Source organism: Bos indicus x Bos taurus, chromosome 11 (genome assembly GCF_003369695.1).
Source record: "Bos indicus x Bos taurus breed Angus x Brahman F1 hybrid chromosome 11, Bos_hybrid_MaternalHap_v2.0, whole genome shotgun sequence".
NCBI lineage: Eukaryota > Metazoa > Chordata > Mammalia > Artiodactyla > Bovidae > Bos > Bos indicus x Bos taurus.
Genome location: NC_040086.1, coordinates 75,293,404 through 75,317,216, shown reverse-complemented (window position 1 = coordinate 75,317,216; position 23,813 = coordinate 75,293,404). Strand labels below are relative to the sequence as shown.

At 40.3% G+C, this 23,813-nt stretch overlaps 1 long non-coding RNA gene across 1 annotated transcript; it reads right to left on the bottom strand.

The window, feature by feature from the left end:
- Positions 1–5,457: 5,457 nt before the first annotated feature.
- On the bottom strand, positions 5,458–23,803 carry LOC113901518. Its single transcript, XR_003513458.1, has 5 exons — positions 23,405–23,803; positions 21,143–21,196; positions 12,284–12,375; positions 10,337–10,487; positions 5,458–5,924 (listed from the first exon to the last, which is right to left on the bottom strand). It is a non-coding gene; the product is annotated as an uncharacterized LOC113901518 (long non-coding RNA).
- Between the last annotated feature and the right edge of the window lie 10 nt (positions 23,804–23,813).

Below are 23,813 nucleotides of genomic sequence, written 5' to 3'. Positions count from 1 at the left end.
AACCTTCATATCCTAAGAACACACAAGTGGCTCCCAAAAGACACAATTTGTAGACAGATTGAAGCTCCTATGAGAGCTTCAATTCTAAGACCCTGGGCAGACGGCAACTCTGTGCCCATCACCAAAATGTTAATGGATTTCTCCACAGTGACCCTATTCAAATTCCCAGGGACTGACTTTCACCTCAAACAACCAGCTCACCAGCAGCCTGGACAAGCTCAAGCTCTTCGTGGCATTTTGTTTATTTAAGCTACATAAATTACTCGCTTTGATTTGGCTCCCCGTTGGTAGGTAGTTATCCTCCTTCACTCATAAACCAGTATTTAAAATGCTGAGGACTCACACTGCCTTCAGTGTCCTTAAGTTCCTGGCTGAATTGAGAGTTTTGTTTAGCTCAAAAATCTTGAGCCTTAGTCTTTGTCTTTTGAATATGGGTAGAATCTTTACCAGTGGAAACCTGTAGCTCTCTGAGAAATAAGCACAGATCCATGCTAGGGAGTCATAAAAAAATCTCATCCCGGCAGAGAAAGACATTCCCATGAAATGTTCTTCTCGGCCTTGGTGGCAGGTAGAGCTGGCAGCAAGCAGGGTACCAACTGCTATTGAAGGGAATGATGAGACATGCTGGTCGTGACCAGAAGGTGATTTGGGTGAGGCAGTGGGTACCAGGAGGGCTGGGAGGTGGGCTGGCTGCCTGGAGCGCTCAGGCGTAATTCCCTCTGCCTTCACGCTGTCAGTCTCAGCCCTTTATGTAGCACCAGTGTCATGCCACATCAGCTGCACCTGTGCCCGTGTGAGGACTTTCAGACTCAGATAAATACCATCAACGGATGTCGGGATGATGGGCACCACAGAACATGCCGGTGATTGATCTGTTTGTTTCCATCCCGGGGCTCTGTGTCTATTAAATAAACACTGGTATTTTGAAGGAAAAGCAGGAGAAATGACGCTGAGGAGTGGCCTTTAAATTTCTTGTTTGCTTTGGATGTTGTTGTTTGCTCTTCAGATATTTTTTTTTTTTGGTGGGAAGGACTTTTTTTTTTTTTTTTTTTTTGATAAATAGATCTGGACACAAGCAGCAGGACTTCATTTGCCAGTCTCAGTTCCTCACGGAATATACTCCACAGCTAGCAAGTTATCAGTGATGAGCTGATTTCCCTGCTTTTTTGCAAAATTCTGTCCTATGGCCAGATTAGACACGAGAAATAGAGGGGCTTTGTGATATTTCTCAGAGGCCTCACCCCCTGAATACTCCCAAGGCCAGTCCTCTTATTTCAGGCTGGGAGACAGAAGCTGTGTGACACAAAAGACTCTTTTTCTCATTTTGCATGAAGCAAGTTTGGTTGTAAGGGCAATATTCCACTTGTCTGCTGCATAATCCACCGCATTTCTGGGCCCTCTGTCCATGGAATCTTCCAGGCAAAAATACTGGAGTAGGTTGCCATTCCCTTCTCTAGGGGATCTTCCTGATCCAGGGATCGAACCCCAGTCTCCTGCACTGCAGTAGATTCTTTGCCACCTGAGCCACCTGGGGAGCCCATATTTAATTTTAAGAAGAAATTGTTTATAAGAAAAATATTTATAATTGGAATTGTTAAGAAATTCTAGGTCATGAAAAGTGACCCTCCTCCAAACTTTGAAACTAATTTTGTTTTCCAGTTTTTCAAATCTTGGGAAAAATACTCAAAATTTATATTTCTTTTCTTATCTGTTTACCCAAGAAAGTCCTTTACTTAGTATGCTACTATTTCATTACCTGTAAAATTCAGATGCTATCACTGAGAATTTCGTAAGTGGAATAATGTAAAGCTATTTTGAGTCACTTTGTTCCTTGTACCCTCCTGGGTGGATACTCAACCTAAAGAATCAGGATATCAGTACTAGGTACCTAAGAACTTGGAATACTGCAAGTTAACTCTGTCTGCATTTAGGGTCCTGAACTGGATGATCCTAGAACAATGTGAAAGGAGTCTGCATGTCCTTGTGGAAGCAGCTAGATGCAAAGAAGTAAGGTGATGTCTCCCAGTCTTCCCTCCTTAGTGCTCCCGTATCAACCTGGAATTAAAAAACAAGAAGATGAGAGGGTGGGATGAATTGAGAAAGCAGCATTGATACATATATATATATATATATATATATATATACACACTACCATGTATAAAGTAGACGGCTAGTGGGAAGTGGCTGTTTTAGCACAGGGAGCTCAGCTCGGTGCTCTGTGATGACATAGATGGGTCAGATGGGGGTGGAAAGGTGTGAAAAGGTAGCTCAAGATGGAGGAGATACGTGTATACATATAGCTGATTTACTTCATTGTACAGCAGAAACTAACACAACATTGGAAAGCAATTATACTCCAATTAAAAACAAATTTAAAAAATTAAAAATTAGAAGATAGAACATAAGAATCATTTGTGAAAAGATTCCTTCCTATTTTCTGTTTTTTTGTTTTTGTTTTTGAGAAATATGTGAAGAAGAGCAACTGACAACATGATATCCTCTTATATTATTTCTCTATAGTTGTGTTACTCAAAGTGTGGTCTGTGGTCCAGGGCTAGATGGTGAACTATTTGTCAGTAATCGGCAGTGAGAGGAACAGAGACATTAAAAGCAAATATGTCACGACTTCCCTGGTGGTCCAGTGGTTAAGACTCTGAGCTCCCAATGTAGGTGGCCTGGGTTTGATCCTGCATCAGGGAACTAGACCCCACATGCCACAACTAAGACCCAATGCAGCCAAATAAATAATTTTTTTTATAAGAAAAGCAAATATTTAAAAAAGCAAATAATTTTTTAAAAAAAGCAAATATCTAAGAATTAAAGCAATTTAATTCTTGGATAGCAATTTGACATTCCACAATTTCCATCCAGTAACCTGTGGACTCAGCTTTTTTGAACAGCATACAAACTAGTTTGGGTATTATCAGATTTGGTGGTAAATCACAATGGCTCAAATTGTACTCAGTCATGTGAATAGGATACATCTATCTCTGACAGATGAGAAATCAAAAATGCTGGATAGGTGACTCATAGATAGCAAGAACAAACAGGTCCTTTACCACAGACAGTGAGAAGCACAGTATTATTTTAATCACCAAACTCATAAACTACCCACTCATTGTCCATCCTACTAGGCTGAATGTATGTTCCATGAGGGCAGGAACTGTGTCTACCTTCTTCTGTACTCTGTTACCAGAACCTAATACTACAATCCCTGGTTTGTTGAATGAATGAATGAGGATGTTTAGGGTTCCACCTTCCTCTCAGGTTTGGCAGACATAAGATATCACAGCAACTACATTTCTATGTCAAGTCTAGAAAGGATTACTCAAACCTCTCACTCTCCTTACTTACCCACTCCTTAATGTCAAGGCGGTGTGACAGAAGATTCTGGAATACATCTCCAAATGCATAAGTCAGGTCTCTAGATAAATAGGATTTCCTCCATAGAATTCATTTTAACACCAACTTTTCAGGGTCACTGCTATTCCAAAAGCACAGTGCAACTGATACTTCTTATTATAAGTACTTGCTGTTTGGAAGTCATCAGTATCTCATAAACATGCCATGGTTCCTAATAAAATTTAGAGAGTAAACAAGGCTAAAGTTTTAGAGTTCCTGACAATATCCAAAAAAACCATAGAAGTCATGGCCTTGTTCCCCTAGAGGACGTAGAAAAGATAGACAACACTCACCATCATCAAAAATATCATAATATTTTGACTTAAAATATACTTTGTTGAATAAATATATTTTTGTAGTAGAAAGTGAAAAGCATTAGGGCAGAGCCCACAGCGGCTCTCACTTGCGGGTGCTACAGCCCCTCAGTGGGACATGGAAAGGTATGGATGTTCCCATTATCACTGTATACAGTCCCACCAGGTGGAAATGCCATAAAACCAACACTTTATTATGCTCAAAGATTGTGTGGGTCAAAAATTCAGGAGTACAGTTTTGGTGTGTATTCCACAACATCGAGGATCTCTGCTAGGAAGATTCAAATAGCTGAAAAGTTCTCAAATATCTGTGGGCTGGAATCACATGGTCACTTCTTCATTCACATGTTTGGTATGTGGGCCAAAAGGACTCAAAGGTTGGGCTTAGCTGGGATTGTTGACCAACCCAACTATCTATCTATCTATCTATCTATCTATCTATATATATATATATATATATACTGCTTCTCTATAAATTGATTGTGTCTCACCTCATAGCACCCTTGGGGAAGTCACATGTTGTCTCAAGCCTCTAAGATGACGATTTCCTGCAAACAAGGGGGAAGCTATATGGCCTTTTAGGACCACACCTCAGAGGTCACACAGTATTACTTTTCCTGTACTATATTGGTCAAATAGCTCAGTCGGTAAAGAATCTGAGTGCAGTGCAGGAGACCCAGGTTTGATCCCTGGGTTGGGAAGATTCCCCTGGAGAAGGAAATGGCAACCTACTCCAGTATCCTTGCCTGGAAAATCCCATGGACAGAGGAGCCTGGTGGGCTGCAGTCCATGGGGTCGCCAAGAGTCGGGCACAACTAAGTGACTAACACACAAGCACATTGGTCAAATTCAGGTACACCCAGTTTCAAGGGGGGGGTAACATATGCCCCACCTCTTGTTAGGAGATGTGTGAAAAAATGGACAGCCATATCGTAAAACCTCTCCAGTGCAGAAAACTTCTGGAGCCAGGGATGCTAAGGATCCTACAAAGCATCTGAGAACTTTGCATCTCTACAAACTGTCCTTCTGATGATGCCAGCAGTACCCTGTCTATAAACACCAGATCCTTGGATTCAGAGAAACCAGAAAGAAGTCATTTAGCCCAAGAATAATATTTTTTTAAAAAAATGGGGGCGGGGGGAGTGGGTAATATCAAGGTGTGGGTTTGAAGGGCTGAAATTAGACTCCAGATCTCTTTCTTCCAAGGTAGATAGTCCTAAGCACCTTCTTATGACAACGTGCTTTCTTCAGGTAAATCTATGCTAAAATTCCTAGTGTATAAAATTTAACAACAGATGTTAAAACTGGTAGCAAAAAGCATGATGAGTAACAGGATACTGACATGGTCCCATAGTCTCTGCCCACACATTTACTAATTAATAGAGAAAAAGTATAACCTTGCATTGGAAAACGCTGGTGAATAACACCTTTATCCAATGATCCAAGTGACAAATGGCTATCACTAGACTCCTGATATAAGGCACTGAGAAGGCACAGCGTCGCTTTTATGACATTCCTGCTCAAATATATTACATAACCTGAATCAAATCACGTTTCAGGAACATCCTGTAAATAACTGGGCTATGTTTTTCCCAAAAGTGCAAAATCATAAAAGATAGTATCCTTACTCCCAAACAATTCAGATAAAAAGATGATATTCATAGACACACACATAATAGAGGAGAATGAGGAAATAAATGGACACAGCAGTCAGTAAATCTGAAAAGGAGGTTTGCAGAAGTTCCTGTAATACTCTTGTGACTTCTTTATAAGTTTTGTATAATTTTTAAATTATATCAAAATCAAAAGTTACACAATCGGCAAGAATAACAAAACATTTAAGGGTGAATTTGTTGATGGTATGTTCTCCCAGCTACTGCAATGAATTCCATTTCTTAACTTTCCAAGGAGTCATAGTTTCAACAGACCACAAGGTCTTGAGCTCTGCTCTCATGCAGCTCTGTCTAGTCTTCAGGGATCGAGGCTTTGTTGGGAGATGTCAGCCAGAATATTTCAGGGTACAAATTGGCCTTTTAGTTAGGTTATAGGGAAGCTGGTATAACAAAGAGACCCCAAATCCAGAAGTTTCAGTAAAAGAGAATTTCATTTCTCTCTCATCCAACAGTCCAGGGAGTTGAAGTAACTCTGCCATCCTCAATCAGAAGCTTCCATTTCTGGGTTCAAGGGAGAAGCTTTGATGGCCACTTCCTAATCAGATGGGAGGGGGAAAGAAGGAGAGAAAAGGACAGAGTTTCATTATAAAACTCAGTTTGGAAGTTTGCCTACATCGCCTCTATCATCATCACTTTCTTGATCAAAATTTAATCACAGGCCACAGCTAGACCATAGGGAGGCTGAGTAATCAAGCTCTGTCTCTGTAGATGTGGACATACTCCCAGCTAAAACTCAGAGTAGGGCAATGTTCTATTATTAAGAAGCGGAGAGTGAGAAGGGATCATGGTAGGTAATTTGATCCCCTGCCCAGGGAACAGAGACTGGGGGCTTCTACAGGACCATGAGAATATCTCAGTCATATTTCCAACAGGGGTATGAGTTTCAGGAGTAGGTGGGAAATTCATGGATGAAATTGGTCTCCCAAAATAGAGATTGTCCAGTTTGGTGTCCATTTGAGACACTGTTATTTGAGTACCTGTTAGATTTCCAGACTCAAGATGCTTTATTCTAGAGACAAAGACCAACATTTTTCTAGCCATAGAGAGAATTGTCTTGTCAAATTTTTTTCATTCTGCGGACAAAATAAAATATTTTTATTCAAAGTGGACTTCATCCATGCCTACATTCATATCCACATGCACACACACACACACACACACACACACACACACACGTGTACACTGCAGACATGGTATATGAAGTCACTCTGGAGTGCTCCCTGAGTCCTCTCTTAGTGACTCCATTGATTGGGAATGTGAGGTATATTTACACTGTCGACTCTCACTTACATTTTATGGTCACTAAATGGCTGTCATAAAATAACTGGCAAATTATCCAACATTGCTTTTGAAGGGACCATGTCTCAACTTGTCAAATTTATCAGTGGCTGAACTGCTTTACGGGTATCTGAAAAAATAACTTATCCCAGAACAGGCAAGCTAACACATCTGTATTCTAGTTGATTAAAGCTCTATTTAATTTTTGAGGGTTTTCCCTCAAAGTAGCATTCAAAATGTCACTCTGCCTTCCCTCCTTTCCTCTCACATCTCTGTCGGACGCAGACATGTACACGGGCAGACTGCAATGTGCTCTGCTTTTTCTTTTCAGCTTCACTGCACCCCTAGGGAGGCGGAGAGGAAGTTAACAAGGGTGTATGAGGATACCGTCTGATTTATTAGAACAGCCAGTTTGCCATGTTAAGCCAAGTTCTGAAGATATGAGGACCACCAAGGAACATTAGGCATTTATCATCATCACAAAGCCTGAAGACAGGATCACACATGTATCAGGAAACCACAGATCCTAAAGCTCCCGAAGTGCCACAGAGAGGTTTTGAAATTCACCCTGATTTCCCAAGAACCTCCCTCCTAACCCTGCCTGTGCCCCAGATCTGGAGGAACTGATCCCTCCCTCCTCCTGGTGACTCATCCAAATACCCAGCTAGGCTCTCCTTGGCTCCCATTACAGGCTCTTCAGCCATCTCTTCCACACTTGCCTGGTCACAGCCCCAGACCAAGGACTCTCAGCAAGGCTGCCAACCTTGGCTCATTGGCAAACCTCTAAAAACCAAGAACAGGGCATTCTCAGACTATTGCAACTCCACTGCGTTAATAACCCACAGTCACTTGGCTTTTCAATCCCCCATCCACAACCTGGGACTGTCACTGAAAGCAATATCCAGGGACTTGCCTGATGGTTCATTGGTTAAGACTTTGCTTTCCAACGCAGGGATGTGGGTTTGATTCCTAATTGGGGAGCTAAGATTCCACATGCCTCCTGGCCAAAGCAACAAAACATAAAAAAAGAAACAATATTGTAACAAATACAATATAGACTTTAAAAATGGCTCCACACCAAAAATAAATAGATAAATAAAAATAAATAATAAAAAGAAAATAATATCCACATCTAGAGGGTCTCGTCTAAATGTCATAGGTAGCTCAACCTGATGATTATAAGTGTACGTTTGAGTATGAGTTCCTGGGTTCGTGTCTCGTCTCTGCTGCTTTTAAACTTTGACCCAGGCAAGGGACACCTCTCTCTGCTGCAGTTTCCATACAGTTTCCATCAGTGTCGACCTGATGGATACTACTACCTATATCACAGGATAAAGTTAAGTGAGTTAATACATATAAGTCACTTAGAAACATGCCTGACATAATGAAGGCTCAATAAACATTAGCTATTCCCGTCACTATTATTGTTACTATCATAGAATCTGACAATTAGAAGATCATTGGTGGCCTCGTCCAGAGTAATTTCAGTAAACCAATGAAGATATATAAACCAGTGTGATGGGGAAAGATGAGTGAATGGGGTGGAAAGTGGAAACATGGGATTTTTGTCAAGAGAAGGAGAAGAGATATGAGGTGGCAACTAAGAAAGATCGCAGGGTCAATAAAAAATCGATTCATCCTTTAACCATAAAATACCTTGGCAGAAAAATTGTTATAAAGCTTTGGTAATTCTGACAAATTGGTACAAATTACAGTCAATCTATAAACAATAGTGAAACAAGCAAAGTACTTAAAAGTTTACCAAGTATTCTATGTTTATCTCACTTGATTCTTAAGTCTGAGAATACAGAGGCCACCCTTGACCCCATTTTATACAAGAAGATTCAAGTCTCAGGTGAAATGCCTTGTCCCAAGCCACACATCCATTATGGCCACCCTTGTCTCTCATCTCTAAATTCTTAATATTTCAGAAATGCTATTTATTATTCCTATTCTCATGAAGCTCAGAGAATCTCTATCAATGAGACCAAGTACATTTTCTTAGCTCAAAATTAGAGAACTGCTATAAACTGCTGAGAGCCTGCTTGCCCAAGCTTCTCACTCAGGATAAGCCTTATAACAGAATCTTCTGCATTATTCCTTTTGGTCAACCAGGGGTCAATTGAGCAAGTGTATGTGCTGACACTCAGACACCTGTCCAGAACCCCAAACATCTTCCTCTTCTGCTAATCTCCTTCCTTAACACTGGGCCACCAACATACATACACACACATACTCACATACACACACACACACACACACACACACACACACACCCCTGAGCCGAGGGTGAAAGTCTAACCTATAATTCCAAAACACTAACCACCAGGGCGCTCACTCAGGACTGAATTGCCACCACTGGTAAGTTGTTAGTCTGCACACATATCTCATCTCTCTTGTATTTTGAGTTGAGGATAGTCCCACCTCTTTACAGTCCTCAACAGGCCCTGCCCCTGCCATGAGATGTTTTGCTCCCTCCTTCTGGTTCCTCTGCTGTTTGTATAAAGCCCCAGGGACTTAACAGTGCATGTTCTCTTTATGTGTGTGTACCCAGTCGTGTCTGACTCCTTCTGACCCCATGAACTGTAGCCTACCAGGTTCCTCTGTCCATGGGATTTCCCAGGCAAAAATTCTGGATGGGTTGACATTTCCTACTCCAGAGGATCTTCCAGACCCAGGATCAAACTCAGATCTCCTGTATTGGCAGGCAGATTCTTTACCATTAGCTCCACCTGGGAAACCTGTGTTCTTTTTGGTGTTGCTTTTTCTTGTGACTCCCTGGGGCCTCACTGTCTAAATGGAAGAGGTTCTGTGCTGATAGACAACACTGACCAAGATAAACTTGGCAGTGACCAGTGTTCGCAAGGTCACTCTGGGGACCAATCTGGCTGAGCAGAGCAGGGGGTGCCAGCTGCCCTAGAGGCCCTCCCATCTCCAAACGGGGCCTGACACTCGCTCACCCAGGACTCTGGCTCATCCATCGTGGCACATCACAGAGCACTTCATGCTCCCTGCTCTTTCTCCATCCATGAAAGAGCTGCTGTTTCAAAGTTCTCCTTGGATAGTGAAAGCGTTTCAAACATTTTGTTGCAAAGAGGTTTGGCCCTTTATTTTACATTCCTCTAGTCACAAGCAGCAGCTTTCGAACTGCTTTTAAACATAGTGGGGAGCAGGAAGGTTTGTAAAATATGGGGCTTACATTAAACAAATCCCATAAATGTATTTCCTTTATTAGGAAAGGGAAAGATGTCACAGAGGTAAGAAGACAGATGTACCAACCACCTATGCTGCTATAACAAAGAATGACAAATGTAGCCACTTAAAAAAAATGCAAACCAGGGACTTCCCTGGTGATCCAGTGGTTAAGAGTTCACCTTCCAATGCAGGGAGTGTGGGTTCAATCCCTGCTCAGGAAGATCACACATGCCTCACGGCCAAAAAACCAAAATATAAAACAGAGGCAATATTGTAATAAATTCAATAAAGACTTTAAAAAGGATCCACATTTAAAAAAAAAACTTGAAAAGAACCACACAAACTTATTATCTTACAAGGTCAGAAGTCTGAGGCATGTCTCTCAAGGCTAAAATCAAGGTGTAGGCAGGACTGCATTCCTTTATAGGGAGAATTCCTTTTTCTTGCCTTTCCCAGCTTCTAGAGGATACTCACAGTTCTTCACTTATGGTCCTTTCCATACTCAGAGGTTGAATCCTTCTGACTGATTATTCTGAGCTTCTCCAGGTTCACAACGCCTTTCAGCTCACTCTCTCCCACTTTTAAGGACCCTTCTGGTTGCATCAGGCCCACCAGGATAATTTTCCTATTTTTAAGACACAGTGATGAGCAACATTAATTTCATCTGCAACCTTAACTTCCCTTTGTAACCTAATATATTCACAAGTTCTAAGGATTAGGATATGGACATTTATAGGGGAGGGGAGGCATTAGTAAACCCACCACAACAGATATCGTTGGAGCTATGCTCAGTTCACAGTTTAGTGATGCTGGTATGGAACTATGAAATTTGGAAGACAATTTCAGGGTAGTCTGAACCATCCCTACAACCTGCCAGCCTCCCACATCCAAAATGGATCTGCCAAGGTGCTAGCCACACACAGGCTGGTTAAGACTCAGGTCCCCAGGATGCAAGCAGTGTCCTCTGTGATGCAGAGTTCTAATGACTCATCTTTGTAGAACTCATGGAAGTGCAAGCTCTCTGAGCTGCTCTCCATTAACCAACTGTTTAATAAATCCCCTCCATGTCTTTGGTGAATCACATTGACTGATGACACAGCATGCTGAAGCTCTCTGCTAGTTGGCTAATTTCTGATATATATTAACACTGTCACTTCCAACAATCGAGTGGGATGTGAAACCATGTCAGCCGTGATTGTGTCCCAACCATTCATGCCTGTATGTATGCTCTTGTAACGATGTAGTTTAATTAAACATCATACAAACCAATGGAAGACAAATATGAAAAGAGAGGTTTTTTTTTTTTTTTTTTTTTTTTTTAATGTATACCAAGTAGAATGCCTTACAAAGACTGGATAAAAATGAGTCATTTCAAAAAAAGAAGAGACAGGAAATTAGATGGTAAAACAACTGTTAGAGAGAGGAAATATAATCACAAAAATCAAGGATTTTGCCGAAAAGTAGAAGTGGAGCCAAAAGTGAGAATTAGCTACAGTCTTATAAGAAGGAGGCGGAAGTGGAATATGGTAAAAACAAGGTCGGAGAAACCCTTGCTGATTAAAAAAGCAGTGTTAAGTGAAGCAGACCTCGCTTGTTCTGGCTGAAGAGTGGGTGAGTTAGGGGAAGCACACTGACTGAAACTGCCCACCCTGGCCAGGCACCGTAGCACCCACTTGCATGGGTTGTTTTACAACAGGAGGTCCTGGTGCGGAACACGGAACTAATAAGCCACCACCAACCGGAAGAGTTTGGGAAAGATAAGAAGGAGACACCACATGTCCAACCACCTCTCAGAATCCTTCTCGTGGCATCCATCTTGGCTGAGCAATGTGTATGCCACCAGGAAGGACTCTGCGTCAGAGTGATTGGCCAAAGACAACCCGGAAACTAATCCTTTCATCATAAAATCCGAGACTGCGAGACACGTGGCAGAGCAGCTCTCCTGGGTTCCCTTACCCTACCGGTTCTCTGCTCAGGCACCCTTTGCAATTAAATCTCTTGTTTTGTTAGCTTCTGTGTCTCCTCAGACAATTTATTTCCGAGTGTTAGACAAGAACCCACTCTTGGGTCCTGGAAGGGGTCCCCCTTCCTGCAATAGGCAGGTTAGGTCTGACTAATGTGAATTTCCTGTGTCATCTACCTGAGGATGGATTTGAGGATGGTTCGAGAAGTGCTGTGCAGATATGAGGATTACCTCTGTAAGGGTGAGGAGGACAGCAGCTTCTCCATCACAACAGTTGCTGTTTCCCCAAATCCTCCTGCCTTTCTGCCCAGAATTAGTAGGAGTATAGGAAAACCATTCTGTCTGAATAAAATCTGTCAAGCTGTGCATGATTCCAGGCTGAAAGATCAAGCCATTGAAATAATGCTTCTTTGAAAAACTCTTCCAGCAAGTCCCAGCCCTTTCCTTGGTGACCTTACCCTTTGGAAGACAGTTATTAATTGGGGAAATATTGAAGTGCATCTGATGACAGATCTTCTGACCTCATCCTCTGTCTTGCTCTTGAGCACATCTAAAGAAGAGGATAAATACTTTCTTTAGTCACTATCTTAAAGCCTCCATGGGCCTTATGCCCGTACATGCAAATCTGGGTCCTAAATGAATTCAAGACAGTAGAAGGAGACAATCCAGGAGCTCTGGCTACACATTTCTTCTGCCTTTCCTTTTCTTTTTTTTTTTAAATTTTTTATTCCTTTATTTCTCATGTGTTCCCCATCCTGAACCCTCCTCCCTCCTCCCTCCCCATACCGTCCCTCTGGGTCGTCCCAGTGCACCAGCCCCAAGCATCCAGCATCGTGCATTGAACCTGGACTGGCATCTCGTTTCATACATGACATTTCACATGTTTCAATGCCATTCTCCCAAATCTTCCCACCCTCTCCCTCTCCCACAGAGTCCATAAGCCTGTTCTATACATCAGTGTCTCTTTTGCTGTCTCACATACAGGGTTATCGTTACCATCTTTCTAAATTCCATATATATGCGTTAGTATACTGTATTGGTGTTTTTCCTTCTGGCTTACTTCACTCTGTATAATAGGCTCCAGTTTCATCCACCTCATTAGAACTGATTCAAATGTATTCTTTTTAATGGCTGAGTAATACTCCATTGTGTATATGTACCACTGCTTTCTTATCCATTCATCTGCTGATGGACATCTAGGTTGCTTCCATGTCCTGGCTATTATAAACAGTGCTGCGATGAACATTGGGGTACACATGTCTCTTTCCCTTCTGGTTTCCTCAGTGTGTATGCCCAGCAGTGGGATTGCTGGATCATAAGGCAGTTCTATTTCCAGTTTTTTAAGGAATCTCCACACTGTTCTCCATAGTGGCTGTACTAGTTTGCATTCCCACCAACAGTGTAAGAGGGTTCCCTTTTCTCCACACCCTCTCCAGCATTTATTATTTGTAGACTTTTGGATCGCAGCCATTCTGACTGGTGTGAAATGGTATCTCATAGTGGTTTTGATTTGCATTTCTCTGATAATGAGTGATGTTGAGCATCTTTTCATGTGTTTGTTAGCCATCTGTATGTCTTCTTTGGAGAAATGTCTATTTAGATCTTTGGCCCATTTTTTGATTGGGTCATTTATTTGCCTTTCCTTTTCTATGGGTTTTCTGTGTCTTTTCTGAGTCTGTTTTCAGTGACACTAGGATCTATGGCTGCTCTAAAAGGAAGAGTTGAGTCATGGAATGAGTGAGAATCCTGGTACATGTGTGCAAGTGCCACGCAAAACATATGGAATCTAGGTTCCTAACCCTTGGTCACCCCTAGCCCTCAAGGAGCAAGACAATGTAATTGTATGTAGATGGGTCAAGAAGCAGATATTTATGGTAACGATGACTCTATACATGAGACAGCAAAAGAGACACAGATATAAAGAACAGACTTTTGGACTCTGTGGGAGAAGGCAAGGGTGGGATGATTTGAGAGAATAGCATTGAAGCATGTATATTACCATATGTGAAATAGGTGGCCAGTCCAAGTTCAATGCATGAAACAGGGCACTCAAAGCCAGTGTACTGGGACAACCCAGACGGATGGGATAGGGAGTGAGGTGGGAGGGGGATTTGGGATGGGGGACACATGTATACCCGTGGCTGATTCATGCCAATGTATGGCAAAAACCACCACAATATTATAACGTAATTAGCCACCAATTAAAATAAATAAATTAAAAAAAAAGAAACAGATATTTAATATAGTTTCAAAACAATAAAATAAACCAATAGACAAAACTAAAATAAGGTAATTGAAGATTGAAAGGAAAAGGAAGTTGTGTGACAGAAATACATCATATACTAAGCAAATCAACAAATGGTATTTTAAGTTGATAAATCATACCTAAATTATTAATACTATTAGAAGTATTAAAAAATGAAACAGTAAAAAGAAGGTGTGGGACAGGGAAAGAATTGTTTCTTTCCATTGGGTATTCCATGGGATACTTTGAAGAAAGTGAAGAAGAACTAAAGGGCCTCTTGATGAAAGTGAAAAAGGAGAGTGAAAAAGTTGGCTTTAAACTCAACATTCAGAAAATTAAGATCATGGCATCCAGTCCCATCACTTCATGGAAAATAGATGGGGAACAATGGAAACAGGTAGAGACTTTATTTTGGGGGGCTCCAAAATCACTGTAGATGGTGACTGCAGCCATGAAATTAAAAGATGCTTGCTCCTTGGAAGAAAAGCTATGACCAAACTAGACAGCATATTAAAAAGCAGACACATTACTTTGCCAACAAAGGTCCGTCTAGTCAAAGCTAAGGTTTTCCAGTAGTCATGTATGGATGTAAGAGTTGGACTATAAAGAAAGCTGAGCACCGAAGAATTGATGTTTTTGAACTATGGTGTTTGTTAGAGAAGACTCTTTGAGAGTCCCTTGGACTGCAAGGAAAGCCAACCAGCCAATCCTAAAGGAAATCAGTCCTGAATATTCATTGGAAGGACTGATGCTGAAGCTGAAACTTCAATACTTTGGCCATTTGATGAGAAGAATTGACTCACTGGGAAAGACCCTGATGCTGGGAAAGATTGAAGGTGGGAGGGGAAGGGGATGACAGAGGAGGAGAAGGGGATGACAGAGGATGAGATGGTTGGATGGCATCACCAACTCAATGGACGTAAGTTTGAGTATGCTCCAGGAGTTGGTAATGGACAGGGAAGCCTGGTGTGCTGCAGTCCATGGGGTTGCAAAGAGTTGGACACGACTAAGTGACTGAACTGAACTGAACTGATTGGATACTCTCTTGTACTGTTTGAATATGTGTGTAAATAGTAAAACGTCTAGAAAAATGTACCATTAAACTTTTAAAAATGTGTTCATTTTGAGAAGCAGAAAGTGAGAAGAGAATCCATTTACTTTTCAACCTCATGTTTGTATTATTCCCAATGAATATGCGTTACCATTGAAATCTGAAACTTGACGGTGAGTGATTATATATTTATAAAGTGTGATATTATGAAACTATTTAAAATATTGTCATTGTGGAAGACACATAGCAAGGAAAATTGTTCATAATATATGACCAAACTGTTAAGAAGTGTCTTAAATGCTATTCCCATGTGACCAAAATGAACTGACCATATTCAGAGCTTGTTTGATTTGGAGCTTAAAATATGTTTTAGATTGCTTGTTCTGTCAGTTATAAAAATTTCAACAACTTGCTAGCAATAATCAAGTTAAGATAATAAAAGTACAAACATTACAGCAAAATACTCATGTTGTCTATTCCCTAGAGATAACATTCTATTGTGGAGTCTTTTGGATTTTTTTCTATGAATTTAGAAATTTTTTCTCTGTACATATATACCTATAGACACACACACACATATGATTTCATTAAACAAAATGGGATAACTCCTCCTGTTCTAAAAAGGGCCACTGCCTTCTCTGACTAAAGTAATACAGAAGGTTAAAATATAAGTGTATCATTAATGAATAGCCCTATGTTAAATTAGTAATATGTTTGTTCTTTCACAAATAAATTTTCTCTGGAAAAAAAAATGTGTATCATTCTTAGACAAGAGCCTCATTAGTTTTTTTTCTGTATCCTTTTACATTTATAGTATGAACTGCTACAACAAGGATAGCATTTAAAATATTATCAAAATTATAAAGACTTTGAATTTAAAATGAGTTCAAAGACAATTAGCTTAAAAAGCCCAAAAGGCTTTATTGAGTTAACAGTACATTTAAAAAATGAAATTAATTTTAAAGCATTGATTTTTTTCTAAAAGAGGGAGACATTTAAATTGTTTTTTAATTCAGTGTTTCAACTCAAGAAATTGAAATTAACTCAATTTAGGTTTTCTATAGCGTTTGCAAATAGGTCTTGGTATTCATATGGTCTAAATATCACCGCATGCCAACTTCTCATAATTTGCTGTTTCCCAGAAAGCTGGATTCAACAGTCAGCAAGCTTGCCTTGAACAGCACTGCTTGGAAAATGGGGCTGGGAGAAGCACCATTTAGTTCTAGAGGCTGTCAGAGAATCATTAAATGTGATGGTTCTATGCATGCAGTCTATAAAACAACGGCATTGAAGTTTTTGGCTAACCCTTGTGCTAGGGAAATCTAGTTTGGGAAAAGCTTAATTCACTCATTATTGTCATTCTCTGGAAAGCTGCCCCCCTGACCTTCATATCTGCTATTTTTTTCTTATTGCTTCCTCTTGAACCATACTACATGTCTATAATCCCTGTGACGAAGGCAAATGGAAAGACTGCCTTCACTGAAAACTGGAGTAAGAAGGCACTTCTTGAGTCCAGTGCCCTCTCTGGCACACCAACACATCATGGTCTTGTATGACAAGAGGAAGGGCCACACGCCTAAATGAGGCCACAAAGTGGGGAACTCAGGCTCAGATTGGGTAGTGTGATTCATGGAAGAATTTATTAAAGCTCCCTTATATGTAAGGTAAGGCACTGGGAGCATATTCATCAGCAAATCAGATTTTTGTGTTCTAACCCTAGGGGCCCTCTAGGAAATAATTAGAAGAGCTTGGGTAAATGATCTAACCCTAATGTGACCCAGTTTCCTAAAGTAAAATGGGGACGATAAATAATACCTCTGTAAATTAGCTTTTAAGCACTTTCTTGACCCAATTTTGAGCACCTGACTAGAGGCCAGTCAGTTTCCCTTCTTGAGTAGCCAAGTAAGTCTACACTCCCAACCACCTCCCTTATCAAACCCTCATACTTCAGGCCTCTATAAACCCATCTTAATCATCCTAGGGCCAAGTAACAGAATTCTTGACAGCCCTTATGGCACAGAGTCTACTGAGATTATCCAAGTTAGCCAATTCTGAGTCTGTTGGCCCTGCCTTGCTCTTTCCTTCCTGCGGAAACCCCAGTGAAGGTGCTTACCCACGTGTTCTTCCCTTTGCTTCATTATCAACCCTGATGCTTCCCCTAGTGGCCCTGCATGGCATGCTGCATTTTCCCCGGGGAACTGTGGGAACAACAAAACTGCATCTTTCTGTTTTCTTTCTCTTGATCTGTGTTTGGCCTCACAATATTTCTCAAGGTTAAAACGACCTGCCCTGCACCACTCACAGATTGATTTGGAGACATATTAAGATACTGGATATGAAAGCCCTTGGAACAGTTTGGAGGGATCACAGACATGTGATATGTTCAGAAGCACCCTGTTCAGTATTGGAGAGAAGCAAAATACCAGATGACAGACACATTGTGGTACACATCACTGCACGTGTGCTCAGTCACTCAGTCATGTCCAGCTCTTTGTGACCCCATGGACTGTAGCCTGTCAGGATGATAGTCTACAATAATATATTTGCACTACATATATCTGAAAAATGACTTCTATCTAGAAAGTACACTGTAACTCCTATAACTCAACAATATGAAGACACAACCCTGGAGAGGGTCAAGGAAACCCACTCCAGGATTCTTGCTTGGAGAATCCCTTGGACAGAGGAGCCTGGTGGGCTACAGACCATGAGGACTCAAACAGTCGGACATGACTGAAGCAACTTAGCACACATGAAAAATGAAAGTGAAAGCTAATCACTCGGAAAGCTAGTCACTCAGTCGTGTCCAACTCAGTGTGAACCTATGGACTACAGCCCACCAGGCTCCTCTGTCCATGGAATTCTCCAGGCAAGAATACTGGAGTGGATTGCCACTCCCTTCTCCCAGGGGATCTTCCTGACCCAGGGATCAAACTTGGGTCTCCTGCATCACAGGCAGGTTTTTTTTTTTTTTTTTTTTTTACCATCTGAGCCACCAGGGAATCCCTAGCACACATGCTAAGACACAGTCCAGTTTTCCAAGTGGATAAAATATTTAAAATGAAACATCAAAAAAGTTATATAAGCTCCTGAAAATATGCTTCAATAAACATCATCAGGAAATGCAAATAAAAATGACTGCACACACTGGGATGGCCAATATTTTAAAAAACTGGCAATACCAAAAGTTGGTCATATTAGTGAGAAACTGGAGCTCCACACAGGAGTGTATGAGAGTTGCTGGTAAGAATATGCCACTTTGGCAAATAGTTGATTAGTTTCCTATAAGTTAGACATACCTTTATCATATTAACCAGCAATCCTACTTTGAAATATTTACTCAAGAGAAATAAAAGCACCTATAACAAAAATACATATTCAAAATATTCATAATAGGTTTATTCATAATAACCCCAGAAAAAAATCCACCTCAATATCCACCAACAGGAGAATAGATAAATTGTGTTTGTGCATATACAATATATACCACCCTCCTATAAAAAGAACCATGTATGATGGACACATGCATCAGAAAAGGTGTGTCTTGATGAATGGATAGAGAAGATATTATACATATATGTATTAGATAGATAGATAGGAATGTTACTCAGACAGAAAAAGAATAGAATGCTGCCAATTGTAGCAACATAGAAGGACCTAGAGAATATTCTGCTTAATAAAATAAATAAGACAGGGACAGACAAATACTGTATGCTACCACTTATATATGGAATCTAAAAAAAAAAATACAAATACAAATGAATGTATGCAAAACAGAAGCAGACAAAGATATAGACAACAAACCTGTGATTACCAAAGGGGTGAGAGAAAGGGGGAGGGATAAATTAGGATTATGGAATTCAAAGATATAATACAAACTACCATGTATATAATAGATAAGCAACAAGAGTTTACTGTATAGCATGGGGAATTATAGCCATTATCTTGTAATAACTTATAATGGAGTATAAAATGCAAAAATATTGAATCACTATGCTGCACACCTGAAATGAATATAATATTGAAAATCAACTATACTTCAGTTTTTAAAAGGTAAAGTCTCAAAAATACTATTCTGAGAAGAAAAAAAGGAGCACAAAGAATATTGTATGATTCATTTCTTAACATGCAAATCTACTCTACAGTCACATAAAGAAGATGACTTGTCATGACCTAAATATGTAGTTATAGGGATGGACTATATACAGATTGGAAGGAACTTTCTGGAATAATGGAAATTTCTATCTTTGTTCCAGATTGGGAAAGGAGTATGTCAAAGCTGTATATTGTTACCCTGTTTATTTAACTTATATACAGAGTACATCATGTGAAATGCCGGGTTGGATGAAGCACATTCTGAAGGATATCAGCCCTGGGATTTCTTTGGAGGGAATGATGCTGAAGCTGAAACTCCAGTACTTTGGCCACCTCATGCGAAGAGCTGACTCATTGGAAAAGATTCTGATGCTGGGAGGGATTGGAGGCAGGAGGAGAAGGGGACGACAGAGGATGAGATGGCTGAATGGCATCACTCACTCGATGGACATGAATCTGAGTGAACTCTGGGAGTTGGTGATGGACAGGGAGGCCTGGCGTGCTGTGATTCACGGGGTCGCGAATAGTCAGACATGACTGAGCGACTGAACTGAACTGAACTGAACTGATGAAGCACAAGCTGGAATCAAGATTGCCTGGAGAAACATCAGTAACCTCAGATATGCAGATAACACCACCCTTATGGCTAAAACCAAGAAGGACTAAAGAACCTCTTGATGAAGGTGAAAGAAGAGAGTGAAAAAGCTGGCTTAAAACTCAACATTCAAAAATGAAGATCATGGCATCTGGTCCCAATTCTTCATGGCAAATAGATGGGGAAACAATGAAAACAGTGAGAGACTTTATTTGGGGGCTCCAAAATCACTGCAGATGGTGACTGCAGCCGTAAAATGAAAAGACACTTGCTCCTTGGAAGAAAAGCTATGACAAACCTAGACAGCATATTAAAAAGCAGAGACATTACTTTGCTGACAAAGGTATGTATAGCCCAGACTATGGTTTTTCCATTAGTCACGTATGGATGTGAGAGTTGGACCATGAAGAAGGCTGAGCACTGAAGAACTGATGCTTTTGAACTGTGGTGTTGGAGAAAACTCTTGAGTCCCTTGGACTGCAAGGAGGTCCAACCAGTCAATCTTAAAGGACATCAATCCTGAATATTCTTTGGAAGGACTGATGCTGAAGCTGAAACTCCAATCCTTTGGCCACCTGATGTGAAGAACTGAATCATTGGAAAAGACCCTGATGCTGGGAAAGATTGAAGGCAGGAGGAGACGGGGATGACAGAGGATGAGATGGTTGGATGGCATCATCGACTCGATGGACATGAGTTTGAGCAAGCTCCAAGAGCTGGTGATGGACAGGGAAGCCTGGTGTGCTGCAGTCCATGGGGTTGCAAAGAGTTAGACACAAGAGAGCAACTGAACAACAACAACTGTTTCTGTGGTTACATGGGTGTGAATATTAACTGGAACTCAGTGAATTGTACAGTTATAATGGGTTCATTTAAATGTATGTCAATTACATCTCAATAAAGTTTATTTAATTTTTTAGGAAGGTAAATCAGTGAAAGGTCTAGAAGGTTTGACAATACAAAAACAAACAGGACCCAAAACGCATTTTAAATTTCTATTTCATGGTAGAAATACAGAGATAAAATGATTCTAATCATGTTCAGATGCCTGTATCCATCTCTGAGTATTGTGTGTATAGAACGAAGTTAGTGTGTGTGCCCTAGCCATCCCTTTAAAAGAATCATCTGAAATAGAAATATCAAAGACATCTATGAAACAAAAGCTTGAACATATTCTTTTACCTAATCAACACAGACTTTCTGGAAGCAACAAAGAACTTGAAGAAGTTCTTTCACTGGCACCACCCAACCCCTTCAATAAAAAACAAACAGAAGAAATCAAAAGATGAGAATAGAGAGGCTTGTGTTTGAGACCCAGCTTTTCTACTTACCAGCCTTGTGATTTTGGCAAGGTACTTAACCTTTTTCAGACTTGCTTTTCTTATCTGTTAAATGAGGACAGAAAATATAAGTCACAAATTCTTTGTAAATATTAATAGAAAACCATATGGAAAATGCTTAGCAAGGCTTGAAATATACTTTCAGTAAATAATGGCTAGGGAAAAAAAGGTAGCTCTTGTTACATGAAGTTTTTGTCATATATTCCTTTTTATTTTTTATCAGCATGTGTTCCCCAGAATTCCTGGGGCTTCAATAGCCTTTAAAGCACCAAAATTTCCACAGTTAGAATATATTCAAACTCCTTAGGAATAAGATAATATGTAAATGTTTTATATATTGTGTTATCACTTTTCTCTTGCTTGTTTCTTCTATAGGAAAATTTATGGAAATGCAAAAGGAATGTACAGATGACTAATTTCAGAAACCTAGGGAAATCAGAGGGGACAAATATGGCGGTTAAAATGTAGTCTGAATTTATTCTGCAAAGCATGCAAGGAAATGATGTCATCACTTGGAGTGTGGGAAAGTAGGAAATTCTTATATGATGTGTGGATGAGGAGACATCTCATAGTCATAAATGTTATGGCTGACTATCCTCAATGCTTAACTCTTACCCATCTTTCAGGCTTATTCAACTATTTATTTACAATTTCTAAATTTATTGAAATCTGTTCAACTGTTTTCAGGCAACAAACAGATGGAGTTTAGGATTGGTGAATTCAAATCATCAGGCTCACAAACAGAGAGAATGGACTCAGTCTAAGAACAGACTGCATTGTTGAAGATAAAATGAAAAGGTAACCTTTACACACCAGCATTTAACTGCTGGGAAGTTCCAAACACTGATGAAAACAGTTGGCTGTCCATCTGGAAGAGATACTTAAAATTAAGTTAAACACAGAGTGCTGTTTTAAGGTAACAATTGCTTCCTATAGATTCCCATTCTACTAAAGCCTCAAAGTCACAAAATATAACCTTGGAATCTGTTAAAGTATAAACCAAGGCATATTAAAATGTTTTCGAGCAAAAGTTGGTTTCAGTCAAGTAATGCCAAACCAGAAGTTCTCCAGCTAAAGCACAGATTTTTATGAAGTAAAAGGGGAAGCAAAGTAAAGAAATCATTGATTGGCTTGAGTTTAAGTTCTAGTTGGATGTTTGCAATTGGTTGCCCTTAGGGTTCAATTTTGCAACCTTGAAGTCATGCTGACCTAAGGTTAGATTTGGGTTTGCTTACATAGGTCACCATGACTTTAGAGCAATATTGGTCTAATGATCTCCTTGTTTAATTAGCTTAAATGTTAGAAAGCATCACCAACTCAATGGACATGAATCTGTGCACACTCCAGGAGATAGTAAAGGACAGGGGAGCCTGACGTGCTGCAGTTCTTGGGATTGAGAAGAGTTGGACACAATTTAGCAACTGAACAACAACAAAAATCTCAATAATCTCAACGCTAGGATATCTTCTGGAACTCTAAAAGTTACCATTGAATTACTCTAGTTTTTTATATTTATTTATTTGGCTGTGCCAGGTCTTTTCATCTTCATTGGGTGGGTAGGATTGGTAGAGGAATCTTTAGTTGCAGCAATATAGGATCCAGTTCCCTAATGAGGGAACCAACCTGGGCCCCTTGCACTGGGAGCACAGAGTCCAAGCCACTGGATCACCAGGAAAGTCCCTGAATCACTTTAAAATTGAGAAAGGTTGAAGGTAGTAACTAATGTCAGTAATTTATGATGAATTCAAACTCTGAAAATGCCAGATGTTAGGTTATAAGATATATATGATTGCATTTAACAAGTTTTTCTATTCACACAGTGATTCAAGGATTTTAATAAAGTGCTATTTTAATCAATAGCAAAATGCCTGACTAAAGCTATTAGCCTCAGCATTAGAAGGCTAAAAGGTAATGCTGTCCCAACTATATCATAGCTACCGAGATAGTATGGCAGCAATTAGCCTGGAAATATGGTTAAATTACTTAAGTGTTACCCAGAATAAATAGGGAGCAGATACATCACTTTTCAGAACTAAAATCACAGTGAACCCACACAGGTCTACAGCTGGTTGGTAAGTTCCTTGGGGAATCTTGTTCTGCCCCCTGCTATGCAAGTTCATAATCCTGGCCACAGGCTTCCAGGTCACTGGAGCAGCATCACAGTAGTTTATTCTCTTGCCTGACTACAAGGCTCCCCCGTGTATTCATTAGTTGCTACTAACTTTATGAAAGGCGAGACAGACACAGACTCACCAAGACATCTATGGACTCCTCCACAGGTCACAGCCTCCCTCGCCATTGGATAAAGGCCATGAAATGGGTTCTGAACAATGGAAAAGAGCGGAAGTGATAAACCTTTTGGTGGTCTCACTATTAAAAACATTTCATCGTGGGATCCAGCCCTTTCTTCCCCTACTATGGCAATGCAAGAAGTCACAGAAGCCCCCCAGGACTCAGAACTCACTGTGTGGAATACAGACACAGGAGAAAAGCCCGAGACACAATAGGCCTTGCCTCAGAATGATATGAACATCCTCTTTTCTGCTACTGTTATTAAGCCAGTGGGATTGCTGGGTTTCTTTGTTATTGCATCATAGCCAACCATATGTTGACTAATATAAAGCGACAAAAAGAATCTTTCTGTTTTGACTATAACACAGAA